Consider the following 24,203-nt stretch of genomic DNA (forward strand, 5'->3'; position numbering starts at 1 on the left):
GGCCCTGGTGACTTATCAACTTTCAAGGATTCCAGCCCCTCTAGTACTTCCTGCCTCGTAATGCTTACCTTATCCAATATTTCACACCTCTCCTCTTTAACTACTACGTCTGGATCATCCCTTTTCTTTGTGAATACGGAGACAAAATATTCATTTAAAACCCTACCCACATCCTCTGCTTGTACACAGAAGTTACCCTTATCATCCCTGATAGGTCCCACCTTTTCCTTAGCTATCCTCTTGTTCTTAATGTACTGATAAAACATCTTTTGGGTTTTCTTTACTCTTACTAGCTAATATTTTTTCATGCCCTCTCTCTGCTTTCCTTATTTCCTTTTTTACGTCATCCCTGTACTTTCTATACTCCTCTAGGCTTTCTGCAGTATTTCATTTTCTCTGACAGTCATAAGCTTTCTTTTTCTGCTTTATCTTGCACCATATACTTCGGGACAACCAGGGGGCTCTAAATTTGGCAGTGCCACCCTTTTTCTTTGAGGGGACGTGTCTGCATTGTACCCGTAGAATTTCACTTTTTAGTGCCTCTCACTGGCTTGCCACTGATTACTACTCCCTGTTTCCGGTCTGAATTTGTTCTATCTGTACATGCCCTTTGGTTCCCATCCCCCTGCCATACTAGTTTAAACCCACCCCAACAGAACTAGCAAATGCCCCCGCGAGGATATTGGTCCCGGTTCTACGACATTATACTCCATCTGCCATCCACTTGCCCACTCACTTAACCGGTCTATAATCCATTTGCAGATTCTGTGTCCTCCTCACCGCTTACTTTCCCAACTAGCTTTGTATTGTCAGCAAACATGGATCCATGACACTTGGTTCCTTCATCTAAGTCATTAATATAGATTGTAAATAGCTGAGGCCCAAGCCCTGATCCTTGAGGCACCCCACTAGTTACAGCCTGCCAACCTGAAAATGACCCATTTATTCCTACACTCTGTTTTCTGTCTGTCAACCGATCCTCTATCCAAGCTAATATATTACCCCAACCCCGTGAGCTCTTATCTTGTGTAATGGCCTTTTATGAGGCACCTTATCGAGTGCCTTTTGAAAATCCAAATATACTACATCCATTAGTTTCCCTTTACCTACCATCCTAGTTACATCCTCTAAAAACTCCAGTAGATTTGTCACACAATTTCCTTTTCATAAAACCATGTTGACTCTGTCTAATATTCTGATTTTCTAAGTGTCCCATAACTGCGTCCTTAATAATAGATTCCAGCATTTTCCTGACTACTGATGTCAGATTAACTGGCCTGTAGTCCCCTGTTTCTCTCTCCCTCCTTTCTTGAAAAGTGGGGTAACATTTGCCAGCTTCCAATCTGCTGGAATCGTTCAAAAATCTAGGGAATTTTGGAAGATCACAACCAATGCATCCACTATCTCTCTGCAGCCACCTCTTTTAGAGCCCTAGGATGTCGGCAATCAGGTCCGGGGGATTTGTCTGCTTTCAGTCCCGTTAATTTCTCTAGCACTTTTTCTTTACTAATAATTACTTTACGTTCCTCATGCTTAGATCTTTGGTTCCCCCCTATTTCTGGTATGTTTTTTGTGTCCTCTACTGTGAAGGCAGATACAAATATTTGTTTCATGTCTCTGCCATTTCCTTATTAGGACTATCGTCCTTTTAGATACTGAAGTATAATGTAGAATTTTGAAGAATAGTTAATTCCATTGGTTAGATATACCATTAAAGGATATGCATTTTTTCTGAAGTCTGTCTTCTGGAGAAAAATGGCACTCTAGATTGCCTCCTGTTACATAGGAACAGGAGTAGGCCATTCAGCCCCTCGTGCTTGCTCCGCCATTTGATAAGATCATGGCTGATCTGTGATCTAACTCCATATACCTGCCTTTGGCCCATATCCCTTAATACCTTTGGTTGCCAAAAAGCTAGCTATCTCAGATTTAAATTTAGCAATTGAGCTAGTATCAATTGCTGTTTGCGGAAGAGAGTTCCAAACTTCTACCACCCTTTGTTCAAAGGTCTAATCCAATGAGTTGGGCAAGAAGTCAGTTAGGGCCAGGGATTCTTTCTGCTTGGGCTCCAGATAACTTTACAAGTCAGTGTCCCACTGGGTAATGTGATTCTAGCTAGACAAGCAGAGAGAAGCTGCCTGGTTTAACTGGTTAAACTCTAGCAATAGCCTTGTGCACACTTGGCAGTCATTAAACATTGACAGCAACCTGTCCCTGAGCAGTCTGGACTTGTGTCCCCACAACGAAAAAGTGTGCACGCCATGTTGAAATAACAGAAACCCTGTAGATTTCTCAGATTGATGTGGAGATTCTTAAACAAGGCCATGGGTTTCTATGTATCAGATGCTAGGCTGAACCAAAAAAAAATTGGTAACCTCATAAGATTTGGGAGCTTTCAACAAACTTCCTGCAAATTTTTATGAACTTCACTTTTGTGAAGTACAATAAACCAGTAGGAGTCCTTTTTTTAAAAAAAAAATCATTTGACCTTTTGAGCGTTCGTGCATTTCAACAATGCCCCAAATATTGTTGGAGACTGTCGGAGACAGATTCAATGTTTGAAATTTAAGATGCAGTATTTATGCAGGTAGATGGTAGCGGTTGTTGGAGGCCAATCATCTCAGCCCCAGGACATTGCTGCAGGAGTTCCTCAGGGCAGTGTCCTAGGCCCAACCAACTTCAGTTCTTCATCAATGACCTTCCCTCCATCAGAAGGTGAGAAATGGGGATGTTCGCTACCGATTGCACAGTGTACAGTTCCAATCACAACCCCTCAGATAATGAAGCAGTCCGTGCCCACATGCAGCAAGACCTGGACAACATCCAGGCTTGGGCTGATAAGTGGCAAGTAACATTTGCGCCAGACAAGTGCCAGGCAATGACCATCTCCAATAAGAGAGAGTCTAACCACCTCCCCTTGACATTCAACGGCATTACCATCGCCGAATCCCCCCCACCATCAACATCCTGGGGGTCACCATTGACCAGAAACTTAACTGGACCAGCCATATAAATACTGTGGCTACCAGAGCAGGTCAGAGGCTGGGTATTGTGCAGCGAGTGACTCACCTCCTGACTCCCCAAAGCCTTTCCACCATCTACAAGGCACAAGTCAGGAGTGTGATGGAATACTCTCCACTTGCCTGGATGAGTGTGGCTCCAACAACACAAGAAGCTCGACACCATCGAGGACAAAGCAGCCCGCTTGATTGGCACTCCATCCACCACCCTAAACATTCACTCCCTTCACCACCGGCGCACAGTGGCTGCAGTGTGCACCATCCAAAGGATGCACTGCAGCAACTTGCCAAGGCTTCTTCGACGGCACCTCCCAAACCCGCGACCTCTGCCACCTAGAAGGACAAGGGCAGCAGGCACGTGGGAACAACACCACCTGCACGTTCCCCTCCAAATCACACACCATCCCGACTTGGAAATATTTCACCGTTCCTTCATTGTCGCTGGGTCAAAATCCTGGACCTCCCTATCTAACAGCACTGTGGGAGAACCTTCACCACACAGACTGCAGCGGTTCAAGAAGGCGGCTCACCACCACCTTCTCGAGGGCAATTAGGGATGGGCAATAAAGCGCTGGCCTTGCCAGTGACGCCCACATCCCATCCCACGAATAAAACAAAATCACCGTTTGCCACAACTCCAGGATGCAATTGCTGCAAAGGGTCTCCTCCAGCATGGCCGATTAATTGAGGTTCTGCCATACCTTAGTTTTGCTGAAATTTCTTAAATGTGGTTAGAGTGTTTTATATCCTACACATAGAACTGTGAGGAACATTTCTTTGTGGAGAAAAACGTAAGAGTGCAAAACAAAAACATCACAGTATAAAATTGACCTGCAAGAGGTTTCTAAAAAGAAAATTAATCCAATTCAGATAAGAATACTGCTTTGGCTAGGAAAAGCCTGCAAATACTTTATCAAGGAGGTAATATCAACTCAGAAGGCAAGGGAAACTAGAAACAGCACTTTGGGAACTCTGGGATTTCGAGCATTCTTCCATCCTCTAAAGCAGATTGCAGGTCTCCCTAGTTCGGTGAGTACCATTTTAAGGCATTTATGGGCAATGTTTGGTATAGAGGTGCATCTACAATGCCAAAGCTAACAGGGCTTTTATCAACCTGTTCAGTTCCCTGGGGTTCAGGAAAGAATCAATTGCATTGCTATTTGGGCACTGTGACAAAAAATGAAGCGTTTCTACCATGGGATTGGTGGTGCTATATTGGCATGGATTGAAAATTGGTTAACAGACAGGAAACAAATTAGGAATAAATGGGTCTTTTTTGGGGTGGCAGGCAGTGACTAGTGGGGTATCGCAGTGATCAGTGCTTGAGCCCCAACTATTCACAATATCTATCAATGATTTGGATGAGGGAACCAAATGTAATATTTCCAAGTTTGCTGATGACACAAAACGAGGTGGGATCGTGAGTTGTGAGGAGGATGCAAAATGGTTTCAAGGCGATTTAGACAAGTTGAGTGAGTGGGTAAATATGTGACAGATGCAGTATAATGTGGATAAATGTGAAGTTATCCACTTCGGAAGGAAAAACAGAAAGGCAGACTATTATTTAAATGGCAGATTGTACGTCAACATTTCCCAAAGGGACCTGGGTGTCCATGTATACCAGTCACTGAAAGCAAACATGCAGGTGCAGCAAGCAGTTAGGAAGGCAAATGGTATGTTGGCCTTCATTGCAAGAGGATTTGAGTACAGGAGCAAGGATGTCTTACAGCAGTTATACAGGGCCTTGGTGAGACCAGACCTGGAGTATTGTGTGCAGTTTGGGTCTCCTTACCTAAGAAAGGATATACTTGCCATCGAGGGAGTGCAGCAAAGGTTCACCAGACTGATTCCTGAGATGGCAGAACTGTCGTATGAGGAGAGATTGGGTCGACTAGGCCTGTATTCACTCGAGTTTAGAAGAATGAGAGGGGATCTCATTGAAACATATAAAATTCTGACAGGGCTAGACAGACTGGATGCAGGGAGGATGTTTTCCCTGGCTGGTGGTCCAGAAAGAGGTAGGACATTTAGGACTGAGATGAGGAGAAATTTCTGCACTCAGGGTGGTGAACCTGTGGAATTCTCTACCATAGAAGGCTGTGGAGGCCAAGTCACTGAATATATTTAAGATGGAGCTGGATAGATTTCTAGACACAAAAGGCATCAAGGGGTATGGGGAGAGAGCGGGAATATGGTATTGAGATAGAGGATCAGCCATGATCATATTGAATCGCGGAGTAGGCTGGAAGGGCCAAATGGCCTACTCCTGCTCCGATTTTCTATGTTTCTATGGTACATAAGGAGTTAAAAAAGCAGCTTTACTTACAGAAAAAAATGTGCTAGCTTATTTGGATAGTTATTGCAGAATTAATCTATTGTCTAAGCCATAGGCACAAGGAATAAGCCATTTAATTCAAATACAAATGTGTTACGGGATTGTTTTGAATGTGTATTTGACAACTATCTTGAAGTTTAATGGAAGGATATTTAAATTAGTGTGGTCTGAGTTGTATTTTGGAAAGTTTTTCTCAACCGGTCAGATTCAATTTGAAGATTCCATCTGAAGATTTTGGAGTGTGTTGGTCAGGCCAGAAAGTGACCATGGATGGTGAGAGAAAAAACACATGTAAGAACATATTGGGCATTATATTTTAGCACAGCAGTCAATACTATTTATTATTTTCTCGTTACTTGAGTTATTCAGCAGCCTGTCAAGGAAGATTGAGGACGTGTGATAAAACTAGTAAGCCAAAATGAAGAATGACGCCTTCTCTCTTCAATCCTTCTACAAAATTACTTGGCAAAAGCAAAAGTGCTGTTTGGGACATACCAAGCAAAGACTCACCTGTGGTCTGAGACACTGATTTCCACTCCGCCCGCCCCCCCCACCACCCCACCCACAAAACAAAAAGAGTAAAAAAACAGAAGCATAACTGGCATCACACAGCAATCCTATGATGTGCAGTACATAAATCAAAAGGATATTCCTCCATGTGCAGATGGTAAGTGAGATATAGTGTGTGTGTGTGTGTGTATCTATCTATATCAAAACCTGGTAAGTCAGCTTGGTTTATTTTACATTGCTTTAACTACTTGACAACAATAATGAAACAGATTCCTCCTGTGCTTTATATTAAAAGAACAGGGTGACTACCACTTTATTTCCCAGCCCCTGTAGAAAATAGGTGAAAAGGAGACCACCGATTCATAAGCTAGGCATTAGTACAGAAGCACTTGAGGAAAGAAAAATGTAAGTGATGGATTGCCTTCCAAGCATGCAGTGACCAATTTTCCTGTGCTGTTTGCCCAGGAAATGCCGATGCAAAGGGCTGCGGTCCAGTGATGCCAGGACTCCACCCCTCCCATTGTATTGACCAGGAATTTCCTGGGGATGCTGAAGCGGGGGGGGGGGGGGGGGGGGCGGCGCAGAGTGCTTGCATCTACTGGAGGGCCAAGCATGCAAATGCAGTGGGAGGAACATCACAGTGCCTCCTGCCATATTTTCCTGGGTGCACATTAGGAAGGCTTCATAGAAGTAACCTTTAGGCCCAGTCCTGCTCGGATTGAAATATTTTAGACAGAGCAGGCAGGCAACAAGGCTCTGGAAGCCAAAAAAGTAAGTACCACCTATTTTTCCAGGATCAGCAGGAAGATTTTGTGGCCTTGTGGCTGCTTGGCTGCTATTTTTGGACAGCAGAGCTTTGAATAATCTGAGTGATAAATACAAGGTTTGATATGCTGATTTAGCCTGGGTGGAGGGGGGGGGGGGAAGGTCAGGGGGAAAGAGTGGAAGAAAACTGGGCATTTGGGATGAGATAAGTGGGGTAGATACACAAGATTGTGTATATTCAACTGTAACGGTTAACAAACATACTATTCTTACTCCACAGAACTCTTCAAGGATATTCTAGAGGCTATCTGAAATCATGGGTTTTGTGTGTTTGCCAAATGTTTATAGTATTTAAAGAATAGAGATGACATCCAAATAAATCAATCCTGATTAAGGCATAGAGAATGCATCATTCTTGTCAATTGGGGTATGTTCCAAAGCATCTGGATCCAGGCAGATCACAGTAGCTAAACTGTGTGATGCCTCAAAGCTAGAATACATTTGTGAGGTCAATGAAGATGCAGTGACCATGGTGTTTTGCTACTGCAAGGACAGGCACAGAATTTATTTTCATAGCTACAAAACAAATTTGTCAATGCTTTATTGATTAGAAAATAAATAGACATTGAATATATTTGCTAAATTTATGTGATGCAATTTGATATTTTCCTCCATATCTTTAAACTTTTAAATTATGAAATATGGAACAACTACCTTTGCTATCTGCTGTCAAAACTATTCAGCCTTGTGCCATCTGAAGTGCTTCACCTTTTATTTTTAGATTATTTCATCAGCAATTTAGCTATTCTTGTGTCATGAACTAAATAATGGTTCCTGTAACATATGGCACTCGAGTATATGTGGTGAGAAGTGAGACACGGGTTTAATTTTTGATTAAGTTCATTTTCAAGTTCATTGATTTTGCCTCACCTTGCTGAATTGTCAATTGTTCAGTTTGCATACATGACCTAGTGTGAAATCCCTGGAGTGACTGCAGAGTCGCTCTGGAATGTTATTTCTTATACTGAGAACAGGCTGTAGGAGATTTGGGTAGCTTCTGAGAATTCAGGAAATCTGTCTGGCAAAACACTTGTTCCTTTCACAAACGAAATAGTATTTCTGGTCAAAGAATTGTAATGATTCTGTTACGACTTTGGTTGTTTGTTTCTTTCACATGTATAGCGGAAGGCTCCCAAATTTCTAGGCAAATATATGGCAATTAACAAAACAGTGTAAAAAATCATGCTATTGGTTTATTTGTATTATCCATAAATCCATACCTGCACCTCTTGATTTTTAGATGACTTTGGATCATAGCCAAAGGCTAATGATTCTGATTTTTCTAAATTTTAACAGCTGCCAATCAAAATAGTAGCTGAACACAATTTTCCTTTATCAAAAGATCGTCTTCTGAAAAAAAAAATCATCAATAAAAAAAAGCCTTTTCTACCAGAAATAAACAATTAAATATTTAATAGGGAAAATTAACTTGTATAGCTCTTGCATTTAAATGGTGTAGATCATACTTAACAATAATTGCACTGCTTGTATTTGTTTACATTTGGAGTGGTAAGTATTACATAAGAGAGAGGATAATGTAATTTTTTCTCCTTGTCAATTACCACATCTATTTAACATCAATGACTTACATTTATATGATGCCTTTAACATAGTAAGACGTCCCATGGGGCTTCACAGAGGCATAATCAGGCAAAAATGGATGCTGAGCCAAAGAACAAGATATTTGGGTGGGTGACCAAAAGCTTGGTTGAAGAGGTGGGTTTCAAAGATCCTCTTAAAGGAGGAGGCAGAGGTGGAAGGAATGGCTGCCAATAGTGGGCGAAGGGAGTCAGGCGTGTACTTTATTTATAAAGTGTTAGGTGCATACAAAACTGATCGAAAGTTGTTGCGTTATTATGGTTAAATAAATTTTGCAAAATACATCTGAATTTTCTGTTGGACTGTATTATATTTCAGAACACAAGAACATCTTGGGTCTAACTTCACCTGAGGTAAACTGGTGTAATGGTAGGTGAGGATTTTCCACTAAAACTGACATTGCACATATAATGCATCTATCAAAATATGCACTTTAATAGATTGCAAATAATGGATGAAGTTCCATTACCCATCAAATTTCCCTTGGTTTTTCCCATAGGTGTGGTATCTTCCTAATGTCTAGTATTCCTAAGGGCCATGGGGAGGGGGGTCAAAATATAAATGACTGCTTCAATTAAGACCATCTTTTACGCGGCAGGAATTTCAAAATCTCTATTTTAAAAACAAATTATCACCATCACTCTGCATTGCCAACCATACTACTCTGGCATGTATTCCAGCAAGTTCCCTCCTCTTCTCCCACTCATCTCCACCAAAAAAACAGGTACCCCACCAACACCACAAATGGCCCCAGGGCCTGTCGCAATTAAGGTCATGACCCCTACCCTGGGAAATGGAAATGGGGTCAGGTGCACAGGCATGGGGTGGCTGAGTCCTGCCTGCTGTGATTCTGCTGGCCGAGTGGGACCTGGGAAAACTCAGTAACATTATAGACATTTTGATATCTTGCCTTCCTTTTGCATAACTGCTGATAAACAGCACTTTTTTTGGTTTTTGCTAATTTCCTTTCATCCACTTTTTTCATTCAATTTAATATCCAGAAGAAAATATGGCCTTTCTATTTGTGTTGTTAAGGGGAGCGGTACTGTAGATGGAAGGACTTTTCAGTATAAAATGCTCCTGCTGTAAAGTTATGTCGTAAAAACTAAAAAAAATACATATCTGAAAATATTCTGTTTTCTCCCCTCATTAGTAGCCATCTGCAAACTTGTCATTTTGGGTCAAAAAGAGGAGACAGGCCCAGAGCATGCATCATCTGACTGGCTATCAGTGAGTGCCTCTCACGGTCGTAATTGGCTTGTTTCCACTTCCTGGATCCCAATCCTGACCCTGTTAATAACGTAAACTTTGAGTTGCCATGTAGTTGTCTATACAGGGTTGTATGTTCCGGACTGATGTTTAGAAGTCATGACAGAAGAATGAAAGAATGCAGGTCCATGCGTCTGCATGCTTCTTGCTGTCGGATATGTCACTATTAGCAGCTGAAAAGCTGTTTCTGGTTTTGAGACTCAACATAGCCAATTCCTGCAAGCTGCTGAAAAAACCAGATAGGCAAATCAGTTTGCTATTTTATGGTGAAAGTACCGTCTTCTACAGTGGTGATTCATTTTACAATTGTAGTTCCTCAGTATTACACTGAAAGGTAAAGGCCTCAAACAATCCTGACAATTGTTATGAAGCACCTTTTTGGAAATACCCTTTGGTATATGGCTTCAAAGACAGTGTTATAGACTAGGCCTATCGTAACCTGCAGAAAACTCCCACATCCTCAAAGCTAAGTATGTCCTTGCAGGCAATGTGCTTTGTTAGTTTGCAAACAAAACTACTATCAGTATAAGAACATAGGAACAGGAGTAGGCCATTCAGCCACTTGTGCCTGCTCTGCCATTTGATAAGATCATGGCTGATCTGTGATCTAACTCCATATACCTGCCTTTGGCCCATATCCCTTAATACCTTTGGTTGCCAAAAAGCTATCTATCTCACATTTAAAATTAGCAATTGAGTTAGCATCAGTAGACATTTGTGGAAGAGTGTTCCAAACTTCTGAAACCCTTTGTGTGTAGAAATGTTTTCTAATCTCACTCCTGAAAGGTCTGGCTCTAATTTTTAGACTCTGCCCCCTACTCCTAACATCCCCAACCAGCGGAAATAGTTTCTCTCTATCCACCCTATCTGTTCCCCTTAATATCTTATAAACTTCGATCAGATCACCCCTTAACCTTCTAAACTCTAGAGAATACAACCCCAATTTGTGTAATCTCTCCTCACAACTTAACCCTTGAAGTCTGGGTATCATTCTAGTAAACCTACGCTGTACTCCCTCCAAGGCCAATATGTCCTTCCGAAGGTGCGGTGCCCAGAACTGCTCACAGTACTCCAGGTGCGGTCTAACCAGGGTTTTGTATAGCTGCAGCATAACTTCTGCCCCCTTGTACTCTAGTCCTCTAAATATAAAGGCCAGCATTCCATTAGCCTTATTGATTATTTTCTGCACCTGTTCATGACACTTCAATGATCTTTGTACCTGAACCCCTCGTTCCCTTTGGACATCCACTGTTTTTAACTTTTTACCATTTAGAAATCATCCTGTTCTATCCTTTTTTGATCCAAAGTGGATGACCTCACATTTGCCTACATTGAATTCCATTTGCCACAGTTTTGCCCATTCACCTAATCTATCAATATCCTTTTGTAATTTTATGTTTTCATCTACACTGCTTACAATGGCACCAATCTTTGTCATTAGCAAACTTTAGATATGAGACATTCTATGCCTTCATCTGAGTCGTTAATAAATATTGTAAATAATTGAGGCCCCAAGACAGATCCCTGCAGGACTCCACGAGTCACATCCTGCCAATGTGAGTACCGATCCATTATCCCTACTCTCCGTCGCCTTTCGCTCAGCCAACTTTTTATTCGTTAATGGGATGTGGGCGTCGCTGGTGAGGCCGGCATTTATTGCCCATCCCTTATTGCCCTTGAGAAGGTGGTGGTGAGCCGCCGCCTTGAACCGCTGCAGTACGTGTGGTGAAGGTTCTCCCACAGCGCTGTTAGGTAGGGAGTTCCAGGATTTTGACCCAGCGAAGGAACGGTGCTGTCGAAGAAGCCTTGGCGAGTTGCTGAAGTGCATCCTGTGGATGGTACACACTGCAGCCACTGTGCGCCGGTGGTGAAGGGAGTGAATGTTTCTGGTGGTGGATGGGGTGCCAGTCAAGCGGGCTGCTTTGTCCTGGATGGTGTCGAGCTTCTTGAGTGTTGTTGGAGCTGCACTTATCCAAGCAAGTGGAGAGTATTCCATCACACTCCTGACTTGTGCCTTGTAGATGGTGGAAAGGCTTTGGGGAGTCAGGAGGTGAGTCACTCGCCACAGAATACCCAGCCTCTAACCTGCTCTGGTAGCCACAGTATTTATATGGCTGGTCCAGTTAAGTTTCTGGTCAATGGTGACCTCCAGGATGTTGATGGTGGGGGATTCGGCGATGTGTAAGGGGTTTTATTACTGTTTCTCGGGCTTATAATAGGTCAGCCAGTTATGTTTTTCCTGAGCTGCCCTGCCCGCTGTGCGGTTGCGAATCGCTTACCCCTTCCTGATTCTGAGCTGAGGACTTATCGGGTGGTAACAAAGACAGACTAACAGACCAGTGGATTGGTACAAGGAAAACCAATGTTTATTAATAAGAAAACTAAAAAACTGCAAGGTAAACAGTATTATACAGAAGATAAAGAAATCGCTATAGATACAATACAGTCTTACACTTATCGGGGTGGAAGAAACGGACACATCGAGGGAAAATTCTAAAATCACAAGTTTAGCAATATCCCCTTTAACCCCCACCCTTACACTTATGCTAGATTGTCTTGTGGCGGCCAGAAAATTAATGCTCACCGGTGAAACAGATGAAAAGGCCTGGCCTCCTGCTGCTGCCGTCGACATGTGTTTGCGAGGTTTACTGGATGGCCTTCCTTCTTGGTTGCTAGCAAGCAGCAGGACCCCGGCCACCAGGCGAAGAGAGAAGAGAGAGAGAGGTACTGGGCAGCCCAGTTATACCCTCTTGGTAACAGGTTTTTTTCATACCTCATCAGCTTGCTTCATTGTTTGATTTAAGCACGAAACGTAAGACAAAGGACCCCATCTCTGGCCCATTTACATTAATGGCCGGTTCCTGTATTGCTGAGTTTCACAACTGCTTTAAGACAAAGGACCTCATTTCTGGCCCATTTACATAATGGCCGGTTCCTGTATCGATCTGTTCCATAACTGCTTTACCATTGTTCCGAATGTACCTTGATGGTTCACCTTTTGTCCTGCGATCACTTCCTGCTCGAATTTTGATATGTAGGCCGACCATGTTGATGGCTTGCCTCGGCTTGAATGCAACTGCATTGTGCAAGGAAACCTGTCTGAGACACGAAGCCTGCCAAGTTGTTAGAGAATGCTGCAGGCTTTTTAGGCCATGAGTCTGACTGCAGCCATTTTGAAAGATCCTGGATTTTTATAACAGTCACACCAGGGTTTCTTTAATAACTCCAATAAATCTTCGGGGTGGGGGGAACATGTGAAATTTTGTGAATCCCTTCAGATGGTAATGCTGTTGAATGTCAAGGGGAGGTGATTGGACTCTCTCTTGTTGGAGATGGTCATTGCCTGGCACTTGTCAGGCGCGAATGTTCCTTGCCAGTTATCAGCCCAAGCCTGGATGTTGTCCAGGTCTTGCTGCATGTGGGCATGGATTGCTTCATTATCTGAGGGGTTGCGAATGGAACTGAACACTGTACGTACTGAACCAAGTCCGTACTTTTCCCTCGATTCCATAGGCTTCTATCTTAGCTAACAGTCTCTTTTATGTGAGACTTTATCAAATGCCTTCTAGAAGTAACATCCATTGACATTCCCCTGTCCACTACTTTAGTCACCTCTTCAAAAATTTCAATCAGGTTTGTCAGGCACGACTTACCTTCACAAATCCATGCTGGCTCTCTGATTAACTGAACATTTTCGAGGTGTTCAGTCACCCTATCCTTAATTATAGACTCCAGCATTTTCCCCACAACAGATGTTAGGCTAATTGGTCTATAATTCCCTGGTTTCCCTCTCCTTTCGTAAAAAGCGGAGTGACGTGCAATTTTCCAATCTAGAGGGACGGTTCCTGAATCTAGAGAACTTTGAAAGACTATAGTTATGGGTATCTGCAATATGCTCACCTACTTCCTTTAAAACCCTGGGATGGAAACCATATGGTCCTGGGGATTTGTCACTCTTTAGTGCTATTTTTTTCTTAATTACTGTTGTTTTACTTATGTTAATTTTATTGAGCCCCTGCCCCTGATTCAGTTTTAGTTTTCTTGGGCTTTAAATACTGACACAAAGTAATTATTCAATATGTCTGCCATTTTCTTATTGTCAAATACACTGTATGGATCAAGGATTTTCATGTTCAATATGGATCATGACTTTTTTTGGTACATGTTATTTCTATGCAAAATGCAGGAACATTTCAACTTCTAAAAAATCTGTTTGAAACAAATTTTGTGATTTGCATTTGTGTTATCCATCCATGAATAATTGGTGATACCCAATGTACAAAGAGAAAAGGGATGAATGCATTCCATTACTTAGGTCACAACTGCTGAAAAGAGTATTGATTGTGGGGAAACAATACATTTCCATGATTTAATTGGATTCTGGATTGAGGAGTTGGTCGAAAAATGTAGTCAGAACAAATTATGATCTAAAGGAAATTTTATCGTGAGCTGTAATTCTTTGTGCCCTTGTGTCATGGCTTTATTTAGCATGCAGACACACAGAACTTACTCCATCAATACCCAATAAGGAAAAAGGAAATAACTTGCATTTATAAAGTACCTTTCACAACCTCAGGATGTCCCAAAGCATTTTACAGCCAATTAAGTAAATTTGAAGCGTAGTGACTCTTGTAATGTAGGGAATAAAGAAAGAGCTTGGATATATATGGCGCCCTTCATGACCTCAGGACATCCCAAAGCGCTTTACGCCCAATGAAGTACTTTTGAAGTGTTGTCATGTAGGAAGTACAGCAGCCAATATCTGCACCGGAAGGTCCCACAAACAGCAATGAGATAATGACCAGATAATCTATTTCAGTGAGATTACCCGACTATTCATTTGGTGCAATAAATTTGATTTGAAAAGTGAATTTGTAACTAACTTGATACACATCAGAGAAAAGAAGGGACACTTTTCTCCTAACAGTTATTTTTGTAACCCTTCTATTATTACCTGTTTTCTTTCCCCTCCTCCCCCACTTTGTGTACAAAGCTGTGAAAATTTCAGACATGTAAAACACAGGTCCACATTAAGAAGACGGCATCAAAAGGTCATGGATATGATGTGGAAGCACTGATTAAGGTAACTGCAGGGGAGAGGCTCTTACTCAAGAGCTGCGTTCCTAGGATCCCAATTTTAATCAACAAGCGACTAAAGATTTTGAACAACGTCCTTCAGGTTTGTTCGATTTGATATCGTTAGATTTTTGACTACTTTAGAGAAAAAAATCTGACTGCTATTCTTTGCTGTATCAATTATTCACTCATGATGCTAAAAGTCTGTCTGCAGTTCACTGTGTCAAGTCGTGTAGGAGGGACACATCAGAAAGCACTGATGTTGTCTCTTCATCTCCCCACTACATCCCAGAGCATGCAGGAGATAGAACTTAATCCCATACATCGGAGTTTAGAAAAGTTTGTGGGCAAGGTGAAATTTGGATTCAACCAGCTGCATGAGGACATATGTACTTTGCACAACATTTTTACATCACTGGGCCTGGTTGATTTAAGAATGTAATTTCTCCAATCCCCCCAAAGAGTTATGATGGTGCACTACCCAGTAGCACTGTGGCTGACATGACACTTTGTGCTAACTGTGACACATGATTATCCTTCCTTCCAAAGCACTTCACATAATAATGTAAAAGATATCTTAATACACAGTCAAAATTTTGCATTGTTTATTAACAGCAACAGCAATGGAGATGGATGTTAAAATTGGTGAAAAAGATGAGCTCCAAGCACCAATTTTTCCCTTTCCACCCCTCCATTTTCTGTCTCCCTTAACTCCCCTATTTGGAGGTAACATTGTAACTAAAGGTTTTTTGATATGACTGCTGTTAAAGCCTTGTTAATAAACTTTGAGAAAGATGGATCTGCTTTCCACTGGGAGAAATTAACCTGTTGGGCGAGAGTCAATTCAATAAAGCAGTTAAACTCTTAGCTACAGAATTTGTTGAATGTGAATTTTTGTCTAATTATTGGATAAACTGGGTCAGTGTCAGCATTTGTGGGAAAGGGCTGCCAAGAGCACAGGCTGCATTGGAGACTTCTCATCCTGGCTTTCGAACAGCTTATTGTGTTGCACTCAGCTGCACTTAAATTAGCCAAATCAAAAACAAAATACTGCGGATGCTGGAAATCTGAAATAAGAACAGAAAATGCTAGGAATACGCAACAAGTCAGGCAGCATCTGCGGAGAAAGAAACAGAGTTAACGTTTCTGGTCGATGACAAAAGGTCATTGACCTGAAACACGAACTCTGTTTCTTTTTTCACGGATGCTGCTTGACTTGCTGAGTATTTCCAGCATTTTCTGTTCTAAATTAGCTATGCGGTATTCCCACGTGGGTATTTTGAAAAGCTGCATAATAAACTGTTCAAAAGTTTTGATGTATATTTAATTCTCCATCATGGGAAATTGAAAATCTTATGGTTTGGTTGTTTTAATAAATCATAACTACAAGGAAGGCTAGCACTAACCAAAAGTAATATTTTTTTATAACTGGGCTTGTAACTTAATCTTTGTTTCTGACTTTAAAATTCAGTTGACTATATAAAGTGCATATACTCTGGTTTTAAAGTCATGATCCAGAAATGGCAGTGTCAGTGAACATGGCTCTAACAAGTTCACTGCTCTGTTTAATTTCGTACAGTTTCCTGCTGTCAGGAGCTGGATGTACATTTTAGCCTTCACTTCACTAGCTGTTAATGAAAGAACTGGCGTTTATATAGTGATTTATTATCACATCCTCAGGACATCCCAAAGTACTTTACAACATGGTTTATTTTCAAGTACAGTCACTGTAATTATATAGGCAAATGTGGCAGCTAATTTGCACTCAGCAAGGTCCCACAAATAGCAAATGAACAGATGCCCAGATAATTTGCTTTTGGTGATAGATGAGGGAGGAATACTGGAAGGAATTTATTTGGTTGGGACTTCCTTGTGAATGTGATCAAGCTATCTTTACTTTAAAAAGAGTTAATTTCGGTGTATACTTTCAACTTTTCTGAGATGGATGATGCAGGGAAAAAGTAGACTTCTGTTTTAGGAAGGATCTTTGCAGCAGTGTTGGAAACTGAAGGACATTGTGAGGGTATGTTGGGGATAACAGGCAGGTGTAAAGTAACTTTACTTGGTGAATAAGCCTTTATTGAAAGTTGTGGGATATCAGTTGTGCTCTCCTTGCTGTGGCAGCTAGCTCAGGCTCACTTGTTCTACTTACCCTCCTCCTTGTGATGTAGGGATGCCTAAGTAAGACCTTGTTGGACTGTTGACCATAAGATTGCAGTATGCATCCGGAATGCATTTGTTGAACCATATATCTTTGCACAACGGGGCAGCTGAAAGAAGCATTGCTTCCTCGTGCAGGATGAGCATGTGTGTGTTTGGAGGAAGTAAAGTTTCAGAAGTTTTGTTGAGTTGATGGCCTGACAGTAGATAGGATAGCCCGGGAGAAGTTATGTTTTTAAAAACATTTTGCTTAAAAAGAATACAAGGCAGAAAATCAGCAAACCAATGTAGACCTTCTGTGACCATTATCTTCCTTTTGTGGGGATAATTCTCAAGGGGAACTATTAGACAGTTTCAACTTCAAAGTTCAAACCAGCAAAATCATGGAATATGTAATATAGGCAAAATGACAAACTACCTTTTCGAGTCTCACTTTACATGTGAAGTAGGCAGTAATGGTTTCCATTATGACAATTTGCAATTTCGTTTGTATTTAACACAATTTATCCATTCAGTGTAGTGAAATCAAGAACAATATTTAATGATTTTGTTCTTTATCAAATTAATATTTGTTGTAGGCCTAAATGAGTATTTGCACTGAGGTCTCTATATATTCCTTCTCAGCACATTTGTGGCATTTGTTTGCTACGATTGGTTGCAGGATTATTGGAAGGAGCAAAGATAGTTAATGCTTTGTGAGACTGCAAAATCAAGGGCACTAATGTCTCCTGCCATTTCAAAAGGTGAAATAGCTTCTGTGTTGCTCCAAATATGTGTGACAGGAGTTGCTAATGCCACATTCACAACTATTGTAAGCTATGCTATAGTGTATTTGCAAAGCTTTCAGTTTTTATATCTTACTGGGACGAGTCGATATGACATCTTGATTATCTGGTAACCCCACAAAAACAGACTCCAAGATGTCCCTAATATCAGCTGGACCAACATATAGATGGGACTGCAGACTGCCATCTGTTAGCTAAATCAACAATCACAGAGCAGACTGCAGTCTAACCCCCATGACAGTGCTTTGAAACTTGCTGCAGATGCACAGTGTTAATTCTCTCCATGTGATTTATCAGTGTTAATTGTATTCAGGTGGTGGGTATCAATTGGGGATGCATTTCCATTTTCGGAGGGAGCTTATCTGGGGGGTGCACAATGTATAAGGGGAGGGGGGCTCTGAGAAAGGCTTGGAAGCAACTGAAGACGAGGCTTTCGTATTCTATCCTTCACCACTTGGCTATTTGACCTTTTACACAGTGTACTGTCTATATGCAGCCTTGCAATTTGTAAGTTAAGGTAGTATAAATTTCATTTTACGAGCAAGAGATCAGTCTTGAGCAGTGAGGGATCAGTGGATTGCAAAAGACCAGGAGAAAATAGAGTTTAACCTCAGCAGGAATGATTGGGACATCGTCTTGGGCAGGAGCCCAAAACAGGCGATAGCGAACAGGCGACCTGTTTTACACCCTGCCTGAATTTTCTTATCTTAGCTGCTTGACTTCGATGGACAAGAAAATCAGGCAGGCTGGTGATTTGCTATTTCCCAGTTTGCATTGCCAGCCAAGGCTAATGAGTGAAACTTTTACTTAGTTATGTTATTGTTTTTTGACTTCAATTTGCTTCATTTCATGTTCCATACTAGGGATTGTTAATGTTAATGTTTAAACCTGTGAATTTGGTGCCTTACCTCTTAGCTGGTTTGAGTTACTGATGTGGAACCAATTGACCAGTCTTAGTGGTGTGATTAGCAGTTCACTGGTTGGTTTTACCTGTGGCAGTTGGGCTAATCTGTAAGGTAACACAGGAATTTAGTTTCAGTGGGATTTCAGCCTTGAAGTGCAGTGGCCTAAAATTATACTTGAAGGGTTAGATCATGAAGTTGTTCAGTTTGATTTTGTCAAACTTTTAAGAGAAAACAGTTTGTGAGGGGAAGATGAAGCCTGTTATATGCAGTCCCTGCACAATGTGCAGGTCATTGATGCTACATGTGTCTGGGAAGTACATACAGTGTCTCTGACATTTGCACTCAACCTCAAGATTTTTGAGCTTAAGCAGCTGGGGACAGTCTGTCATATACAGGAGTCTGAACGGCTCTAGAAATGCCTATTTCAAGAGGTAATCGCTGTGTACGCAGAACAGATTAGTGAGAAAGGGAAGACCATCCTTTGGATTAGCAAGAGGAGAGAATGAAGGGGGTCCCCTGAGAGTAATCAGTTGACTAACAGGTAAATAGTAATGAATTCCTAGGACAATAAAAACCAGTTAAAAGGGGAAAAAATCCACAAAATTACAGCACTGTAGAGCAAATGGATGCCAAAGAGGGGAAATGAAGTCAAGAAATGCAGAAATAATAAGGGATGCTATGGTTAGAGGAATGAATAGGCAATTTTGTAGTTGCAATCAAAAGTCCCAGGATAGATGAGCATCAACTGAACAGGGCTGGGATAGTCACTGGTCCTTTGATGGAGGGTTGAAACGAAGATAGCAGGGGGAGGCAAAAACAAGATAAGGAAACAGGAAAGAAAGAAAAAGGGGAAAGGGTTGCAGGAGAAAAATGAAACCTGAAAGTAATAGAAACAGGCTAAATGAAGATTGCCAAAAAACTGGATTCAAGGTTTGAAGTGTCATAACTATTAATATATAGTATAGTAACGAGAATAAAAATGCAGCTTGGGTTTGGACAGGACTGGGAACTTAATAATCCTGGTTGTAACCTTTTCAGGAAAGGTCAGGGGTGGGGGAAGAAAGTGTGGTAGCAGTATTAATAGAGGATTATATCTGTGCTAGAATGTCAGGATGTTTCTGGAGATGTGTTAAGCGATCTATATAGATAAGAGTTGAGGAATCGGAAGGAAAATGGTACAATTCTTGGTGTGCATTGTGATCAACAAAGCGCAGACAAGGTATCGGGGGATATTTGTAGACTGTTCAGAAATATGCAAGAATAGGGCAGCAATAATGGATGATTTTAATTATCCCAAGATGGACTGTGATAAAGATATGAATGTTGTCAAAGGGGGCAACACTTATTTAAAATGCATGCAAGATTGCTACCTAGTCTAACACTGAAATAAGCATTGCTTCATTCAATTCTGGGTATTGAAGTGGGGAAAATAAATGATGAGTAGGAGAACAGTTGGGAAATGACAACCATAACATTTGTTCAAATTGAAAAGAGAGTCAAAGATAGGGGTGCTGGCTGGAAAAAGGCAAAATTCAATGAGATAAAGGATCTGGCACAAATTAACTGGGCAGAAGGTTAGCAAACAGGACAATATATCAACACTGGGCAATCCTCAAATATCGTGCTATCTGGCACTACCACCATGCTAAATGGGATAGATTCAGAACAGATCCAGCAGCTCAAAACTGGGCATCCATGATACGTTGTGGGCCATCAACAGTAGCAGAATTGTATTCCACCACGATCTGTAACCTCATGGCCCGGCATATCCCCCACTCCACCATTACCAACAAGCCAGGGGATCAACCCTGGTTCAATGAGGAGGGTAGAAGAGCATGCCAGGAGCAGCACCTTGCAAACCTAAAAATGAGGTGCCAACCTGGTGAAGCTACAGTACAAGACGACTTGCATGCTAAACAGCGGAAGTAACATGCTATAGACAGAGCTAAGCGATTCCACAACCAACGGATCAAATCAAAGCTCTGCAGTCCTGCTACATCCAGTCGTTAATGGTGGTGGACAATTAAACAACTAACGGGAGGAGGAGGCTGAAGCATTTGCAACTATCTTCAGCCAGAAGTGCCGAGTGGATGATCCATCTCTGCCTCCTCTCAAGATCCCCACCGTCACAGAAGCCAATCTTGAGCCAATTCAGTTCACTCCACGTGATATCAAGAAACAGCTGATTGCACTGGATACAGCAAAGGCTATGGGCCCCGAGAACATCCTGGCTGTCATACTGGAGACTTGTGCTCCAGAACTAACCATGCCTCTAGCCAAGCTGTTTCAGTACAGCTACAACACCGGCACCCACCCAACTAAGTGGAAAATTGCCCAGGTATGTCCTGTCCACAAAAAGCAGGATAATTCCAATCCGGCGAGTTACCGCCACATCAGTCTACTCTCGATAATCAGCAAAGTGATGGAAGGTGTCGACAACAGTGCTATCAAGCAGCACTTACTCACCAATAACCTGCTCACCGATACTCAATTTGGGTTCCGCCAGGACCACTTGGCTCCAGACCTCATTACAGCCGTGGTCCAAACATGGACAAAAGAGCTGAATTCCAGAGGTGAGGTGAGAGTGACTGCCCTTGACATCAAGGCAGCATTTAACCAAGTGGCACCAAGGAGTCAGAGTAAAATTGAAGACGATGGGAATTGGGGCAAACTCTCCAGTGGCTGGAGTCATACCTAGCACAAAGCAAGATGGTAGTAGTTGTTGGAGGCCAATCATCTTTGCCCCAGGACATTGCTGCAGGAGTTCCTCAAGGCAGGGTCATCGGCCCAACCATCTTCAGCTGCTTCATCAAAGACCTTCCCTCCATCATAAGGTCAGAAATGGGGACATTTGCTGATGATTGCAGAGTGCTCAGTTCCATTCGCAACCCCTCTGATAATGGACCAATCCATGCCCGCATGCAGCAAGACCTGGACAACATCCAGGCTTGGGCTCATAAGTGGCAAGTAACATTTCTGCTAGGCAATGAACATCTCCCACAAGAGAGAATCCAACCACCTCCCCTTGACATTCAACGGCATTACCATCGCCAAATCCCCCACCAACAACATTCTGGGGGTCCTCATTGAACAGAAACTTAACTGGACCAGCCACACTAATACTGTGGCTACAAGAGCAGGTCAGAGGCTGGGTATTCTGTGGCGAGTGACTCACCACCTGACTCCCTAAAGCCTTTCCACCATCGACAAGGCACAAGTCAGGGGTGTGATGGAAAATTCTTCACTTGCCTGGATGAGTGCAGCTGCAACAACTCTTGAAGCTCAACACCATCCAGATCAAAGCAGCCCATTTGATCGGCACCCGATCCACCACCATAAACATTCACCGCCTCTACCACTGACTCACTGTGGCTGCAGCGTGTAACATCTACAAGACACACTGCAACAACTCACCAAGATTTCTTCGACAGCACCTCCCAAACCCGCGACCTCTACCACCCATTAGGACAAGGGCAGCAGGTACACTGGAACAACACCACCTGCACGTTCTCCTTCAAGTCACACACCATCCTGACTTGGAAATATATCGCCGTTCCTTCATCGTCACTGGGTCAAAATCCTGGAACTCTCTTCCTAACAGCGCTGTGGGAGAACCTTCACCACACGGACTGCAGCGGTTCAAGCCAGCTGCTCACCACCACCTTCTTGAGGGCAATTAGGGATGGGCAATAAATGCTGGCCTTGCCAACCACACCCACATCCCATGAATGAATTTGAGAGGATATATTCCTATAAGTGAAATGGAGCTGCATCAAATGTTAGAATTCCATGGATAAATGGAAGATTAAAAGTGAATTGAAAGGGATGATAAAATTAGGACTAACAATACTAAAGGTAATCTTGAGTATATAAAGTATGGTGGGGGGTGTGAACCGGTTTTAAAAGGGCTGAAATTGAATATGAAAAAGGCTAGCTGGAAATAATTTTTAAAACATATTAAAGTAAAAGGATAATTAGAGGTTTCAAGGGAAAATCTAATTGTGGAGAATAAAAGTGTAGATTATTAAATATTTTGCACTAGTATTTACAACTGATGCTGGTAGTGAGGAGAGAGGTGGACTGGAAGAGGATGTGGACAAATTGTTGAGAACTTTAGAGAAGTCTTTCAGAACCAATTCCTTAACATAATTTAGGGTGATAAGTCCCTCGGCTCTGATGCCATGCATCCTTGGCTATTGAAGGATGTAAGAAAGGAGATAGCAGAGGCTCTCGCCACAGTTTTTCAATCCTCCTTCAACAAACAAATTGTGCTGGGGGGCTGGAGGGTAGAAGTATGTAAGACCTTTTGTTGCAGAAGGGAGAGAAGGATGAACAGGGTAGCTATATAATTTGAATCCAATGTTAATTGTGGGCAAACTCTTACAATTGAGAATTCAAGGTCAAGTTGGAGAGCATTTAAATACCCATTAAGGACAACCCTCATCAATTTGTTATTGGAAAGTCATGTTTGACAAATTTAAAGGGCCTGTTCTAATCTCCACCCCCTCGCCTGGTGGGAATGTGGGGGTTAAATTGGTGGGGGTTCAAGCTGCATTCTCACCCCCCGCACAATTTTTTTTTTCTCGCCTGAACTCTGGGAAGGCTGCCTGGCCAAGAGGAGCTGGGGCCTACGTTAAATGGCAGTATTGCATTCCGATGAAGTCGTTGGGACGTACGTGCTATTTTAACTGCGGGCCCGATAATTGCCTGCATTGTCTCTGACCAGTCAGTGAAAGTTGGCGGCAGCAAGGGATCCAGGCCAGGGAAGTGATTTTTAAACTGTTTTTAAAAAAGATTCTTTGTGGGCCCAGAGGAGCAGGAGTCCATGGGGATACCTTGGACTTTCCCTGTCCTGGACTTGCCCTCCTACCCCGCTCGCAGACTTACCGATCCCCCAAATCCGTACTTACCTTGCAGGAGACAGTTTCCTTGGGTCCTTGGCATCCTAACAATCCACCAATTTTGACTCCCTGTCGGCGATGACGTCATTCCTGCCAAATTCAGGCAGGAATCAGTCGCCATTACAAATGAGGTCCAGGAGTTAAAATCTCCTGGGCCTCCCACTCTGGAGGGGGCTGGACGATTTGAGCCCCCGCATCGTCCCCTTAACCTACAATTCCTGCCAAAGATAAAATTGACCCTTAAGAATTTGAAGAAGTGACTGTTTCGATAAAGGAATGGAGTAGATGTAATGTATATTGATTTTTAGAAGGTAAGGTGTCTCCAGAGGCTGCTACAAATATATACAGGCATACGGTGGAGGAGGAAATGTATCAGCTTGGAAAGAAAATGAGTTGATGGATGGGAAACAATGAATTAGGGTAAATGGATTGGTGAATGGTTGGAAGTAGTATATCCTGGGATCTGTTCTGTCAGTTTGTATTTGTATATATTTGTCTGTACTTGTGATATAGAAGGCATAAGGAGCACAATATTGAAGTGTTAAAGACACTGAAGGACAGGGTTTACAATGAGGAGGATTATAAAAGGTTTCATGAGGATGTGGACAATTTGCTCACAAGATCCCACAAACAGCAAATGATTGAATGACAAAATATGGGGAAGTCCCAACTACATAGGCCTTCAAGGGTCTTTATTTTGCCTAGATCTTTGAGAGAGGTTTTGATAAAGTGCTCAGGTTAACCAACATCAAACCATGTAGGTACTGAACTATCTTATGCCACCATAAGGTTTCCATTCAGTCTTCAAAAGCAAATAG

Source organism: Heptranchias perlo, chromosome 11 (assembly GCF_035084215.1).
Source record: "Heptranchias perlo isolate sHepPer1 chromosome 11, sHepPer1.hap1, whole genome shotgun sequence".
In the NCBI taxonomy this organism is placed as follows: Eukaryota; Metazoa; Chordata; class Chondrichthyes; order Hexanchiformes; family Hexanchidae; genus Heptranchias; species Heptranchias perlo.